Consider the following 5,717-nt stretch of genomic DNA (forward strand, 5'->3'; position numbering starts at 1 on the left):
ACCCAATCCCGACAATCTAGGCTTGTTTCAGTGACTTATAACCTGTAGCTCTGATACCAACCTGTGGCGCCATCCAAACCCGGGTCAGAAGTTTGGGGTCAACAACACATACACAATATATAAACCTGTATAAGAAATATTATTTGCAATGACCCTGCTTCACATAACCACGGATCACAACAGGTTAAAGTATGAAAACAAGCCACAACCTTAACTTTTATTACAACGTACCAAATCACAACTAATTTAACTTACAACTGATAATAAAATTATTCTTACTATCTCTCTACCGAATGAAGCTCCTGCTAGCTCCATCCAACTCAACTGGAACCTTAGCCCGCACTCTGGACTGAGGAACTTCACTATCATCCATATCTTTTTCAACTGTAAAATATATAAAAAGATTCACAAGAGTGAGCTAACTAGCTCAGCAAGTCATAATTACTATAACTGGGGTTAGACAAGGATCAAATGAGATAATTCAGAGGAATCAAATTTCTTTCCAACTGATCATTAGAATTGGATATTCATTTTAAGTTTTAAAAACCAAGGTTAGGCTGCTAATCAATCACGCACTAACCCCGAGCGAAGCACACAGCTCTGCTCTACGAACTGGATCCAAGGCACACATTGGCCTAATTCGACCACGAATCTGGTCTGACCACGAATCTGGTCCACATAAAGAAAACTATTCAATTCTAAAACAATTTAGTGTAATAAACAATGTAATTCAATAAGCAAGATCATAATCAACAGCGATAAAGCATTGGTATAAAAGCGTAATGCAATTCTTGAGTATCACAAGGGTATATCAGGGTATGTATAAGAAACGGTTTCCAGTTTATAAAGGATCAGGTATTAGACTAGTAATGATTTCTCAAGGTATAGTTCTTTGATGTTATAAAGAATGGTTGGAGTATAAAAGTTTATGAGTTTTCAAATAATTTTGTTCCAGTGTTTGGTGTTTGGTAGTTATATATTTGGGGAGTGGTATCATATTTGTGTGATTTGGTATCTGAGGATCAACAAAGGATGGTTTACAAAGAACAAGGCTTATGGCTCAAGATCAAGAAAAATCAGGGTTCAAGGTTAAGTAGTTTAAAACACTTGCAATATAAAATAGGAGTTATTTTGGATAATAACGACATCTTATAAAACCGTTCGAAAATATTTGCGATATATCTTGAAGAAAGGTTCAGAAGTACTTGCCTTAGAGGGCTTTACAACTATTACTGATCAATTCTGAGCCGTCTGTTGCTCAGGCTTTAACGTCCAACCACTACATCCCATTGGATTCGACTTCATCACTCAGGTTTTTCCGTTGAAACTTTACTGAGCTCATCGACTGACTACTAGGTCATCTCTAGTCCATCGTCCACTTTCAGGTTCCCGACTATAACCTACAGGGTCGAAATACCCTACGTTAGACGTCTAGGTATGCTTGACATATCCTCGATACCAATTTTACCCAAATATTTTCAAACCTGACTCGTAATTATGTATATTATAATAACACACGCAACAAGTAGGGTTCACAATCTCGAAAATCAGTTCGGTGTTCGTTTTCGGAAAATACATAAACTCTTTAATTTACGAAATCAGGGTTATCGATTTGGAAAAATATTTTATCACATCGTACAATCAAGTTTCGTATAAAATACACACACATATATATATAGTCACTCAACGTCCCGATAATCATCGGATACGTTCCCGTATTTACGTAGTTCAGTTTCCCGGAAATCGGACAGCACCTCCTTTATTTATCGGACTAACCCGTCGAACAATTCGACGTCACTTCACCACAACAGTTCACAACAACCAACATTCACAATCCCCCAACCACCAATTCAATATTATTAATAATTATTATTCTCATTTTAAATTTATTTATTTTATAAAAATTAAGACTCAGAATCGCGTCATCACAGTCCACCGTCCGCTCGTGAAAGTCATCGCGGACGGCGGCAAAATTCCGCGGGTACCTGATTAATTCGGGTTTCCAACGCGAAACTTCGCCGATTAATTAAATTAAATTCCCGCATGAATAATTAATATCATAAATTTGTAATCAATTAATTCCTGCAAAGAAAGAAATAGAAATTAAGACCAAATCCAACTACACAATCCAGTCCAACAAAAGTTTTAACCCCAAGCCCAACAAGGAGCCCAACACAACCCACTGAAACATACACCACCGCACACACGTGGCCACGCGCCGCGCAACACAGCACACCCACACACAAACTAGACACACACACGATATACACACTTATATATATATATATATGTTTAAACAATCACAGGCACAAACGAAGGAAGTAAGCCGGCCGGAACTCCGGCAATTGCTTACCGGAAAACAGAGGCAAGCACGATAACAGGTAACAGAGTAACAGGGGATACACGCCACCCCTCTTCTCGGAAAAATCCGAGAGGTGGCAGCAACAACAATTCACACCACCACCAAAATCCACACCGATATGCACAGCCTCGCCGGAAAAAAGAACACGGTGACGAGGGGCTAATTGGCAGAAACAGGGGCATAAATTAACCGGCTGAATTCACTAAAATACAAGACGAAACAACAGGGAAGCCGGGGAATAAAGAAAAGAAGGAGGAAAAAATATGATTAGAATCGAGAGGAAAGAATCCGAGAGAGATTTAAGAGACTCTAGAGATTTCGAGAGATTGATTGATAAAGAGATGAGGACAATTATATTTATCTGATAATTATCCTGGAATTAAGCCAATTATCTAAAGTTTTACACATATATTATAATTTAGCGAATATCGGTTTTAACCCGAAATTTGTGAATAAAATGAATAACTCGCGAGTGAAAAATTACCCGAAAATTACCAAGATAGTTTTAAAATATCAAAAATATTCCAAAGTTATTAAAAATAAATTTTTCCTAATTTTTAAAGTATTTTTGAAACGCAACTCGCACCCGCATTTCACAATTAACGAACCGGGATGCACTTAAAACAATTTCAGAAAATCACGAAAATAGTCTTAAAATGTTACAAATATTCCGAAGTTTATAAAAACATAAATTTCATAATTTTAAAATAATTTCTGAAACTAAATTTATACCCGCTTTTTAACATTGAACGAAATAATGCACGGGTGAAATTAATCCCGAAAATTCCCAAAATAATTTTAAAATTCTCGGAATATTCCAGATCTAAATAAATATGAGTTTCATAATTTTTAAAGAATTTTGGATTTAAATACCAATTTTACAAATAAATGTAATCAGAAAATCATACAGGGTTAAATAATTGATGAAATATTGATTTCTAAATTTTTTAAAATCCCAAAAATAATTATAGTAATTATAAAATTATAAAAACAATTTTAGAGACATTTCAAATATTTATACAAATAAATTTACATTAAATCCACTTTAAAAGTGAAACAATTCAATACAATTCCTTAATTAATCACACGAACAACCCGATACATCATAAATCACACCTAGATAATAATCAAACAATACATAGTGGTCAAAACCAATACATATATTTTATTTAATAATTTCCATAATAATCACATATATAAATAATTCAAAAATACACGGGTCGTTATAACTAGGCATATGCTCGAGAGCCTCAACGAAATGTATGTTGATATGAAGTTTCTTGAACACCTCCAGAAACTTCTCAAATTGCTTGTCCAGCTTTTTCTTCTGCAGCCACTTGGGAAAAGGCGGCGGAGGATATATCTATTTCTCCCCTGTATTACCCTCAGGCGGAGTGTGCTCAACTGTAGTCTTCCTTGGTTCCACTTCTTTATCCTGCTGCTCTACTTCTTTCTCAGCTTCAGCTTCTTCGGCCAACTCTTGAGTTTGTTCGGGATTTGCAACCTTTCCAGACCTCAAAGTGATTGCCTTTACCTACTCCTTAGCTTTCTTCTTTCCTGGAACTTCAGTGTCACTAGGAAATGTACCAGGTTGACGATTTAGCAAGGCATTGGCAATTTGCCCAATTTGATTTTCCAAGGTCTTGATATAAACAGCTTGACTCTTGCACATAAGCTTCAACTCCTCTAATTCGGATTTTCCATTAGCTAGTTGTATCTGGAGTTGTTGCTTTGGCATATATTGTGGTTGCTGAAAACCAGGGGGTTTGTACTGCTTAGTTGAATACTGCTGATAAGGCTGTTGAACCACATTCTGAGTGTTGCTCCAACTGAAATTAGGATGATTGCGGTTGTTGGGATGATAGGTGGCTGGCACTGGTTGCTGTGATCGCTGGAAGTTGCTCACATATTGAGCTGATTCATTAGAAATTGCACACTGATCAGTCTCATGGGCACCAACACATAGCTCACAAATACTAGTGATTTGATTAACTCCATAATTAGCCAAAGTGTCCACCTTCATCGTCAAAGCCTTAAATTGGGCAGCGATAGCAGTTGCTGCATCCAACTCTAGAATTTCTGCTACCTTTTCCTGAATAAGTCTCTATGCAAGATTCTGGTACTCATTAGCAGCCATCAGTTCAATGAGTTGATAAGCTTCATCATAGCTTTTAGCCCACAAGGCTCCTCCTGATGCTGCATCAAGCATGAGTCTAGAAGTAGCACCCAATCCATTGTAGAAACAGTTAATAATCATCCAATCAGGCATGCCATGGTGTGGGCACTTCCTTAGCATCTCCTTATATCGATCCCAAGCCTCACACAGAGATTCTCCAGTTTGCTGAGCAAACTGAGTAAGGGCATTCCTGATTACAGCAGTCTTCGCCATAGGGAAGAATTTAGTGAGAAACTTTTGCGCAAGATCCTCCCAAGTGGTGATAGACCCTGCTGGTAGAGAATGGGAATAATCGCAGCTTAATAGCATTTTCAGTCACATCATTGAATTTGAAAGTGTCACAAATCTCGATGAAATCCCTGATGTGCATGTTTGGGTCTTCAGTAGGATTACCCCCAAACTGAACTGAGTTCTGTATCATCTGAATTGTACTTGACTTGATCCCAAATGTGTTAGCCCTGATGGCTGGTCTGACGATGCTTGACTGAATGTCATTAATCTTAGGCTGAGAATAGTCCATCAAAGCCTTCAGATTTTCTGGTTGATCATCCATCTCAACTAATGCTGGTTCTTCAACTTTCTCTTCTTCTTTCTCAAAAACTTCTCTACGAACTACCACAAGTTCTTCCTCGGCTTTATCGAGAGTTCTCTTACGAGTACGTGAACGCGTATGCATACACCCTCGCTAGAGTACCTGAAACCAGACAAGGAATAAATAAGTAACAATTTCCGAGTCAATGAACTTTAATGATCACTGATGGAAAGCACATAAAAAAATAAATTAACACTGTAGTCCCCGGCAACGACGCCAAAAACTTGTTAGTCGCTAAACATGCGCTAATATTACACGCAAGTATACGAGTTCGTAAGTAGTATAGAATCTTTTCTAGTTCGTTCCCACAGAGACTGTATTGGTTAACTATCTAATTTATGCACCTAAGCACCAATGTATGGTTATTATCAATGCTAAGACGATAATAATTTGAGGTTGATTATAACTAAGAATTATACTAGCAATTATAACTACGAGAATAAGATTGACTGAATTGATATATATGACAAACATGAGATTCTAACTTCATTAAATACTTCATTCAATAGCCTTATTATTATTAACCTTAGCTGCAATGGTGATGACACTAACCAGATAACACGAAACTGATAAACGCCAACTTTCGT

General features: G+C 37.1%; 1 non-coding gene across 1 annotated transcript; it reads left to right on the forward strand.

Moving 5' to 3' along the window:
• Positions 1 to 4,629: 4,629 nt before the first annotated feature.
• LOC141688283 (small nucleolar RNA R71) lies at positions 4,630 to 4,736 on the forward strand. The gene has a single exon (XR_012561736.1). It is a non-coding gene; the product is annotated as a small nucleolar RNA R71 (small nucleolar RNA).
• The last annotated feature ends 981 nt before the right edge of the window (positions 4,737 to 5,717 follow it).

The sequence above is a fragment of the Apium graveolens genome, chromosome 9 (genome assembly GCF_009905375.1).
Source record: "Apium graveolens cultivar Ventura chromosome 9, ASM990537v1, whole genome shotgun sequence".
Classification (NCBI taxonomy): domain Eukaryota; kingdom Viridiplantae; phylum Streptophyta; class Magnoliopsida; order Apiales; family Apiaceae; genus Apium; species Apium graveolens.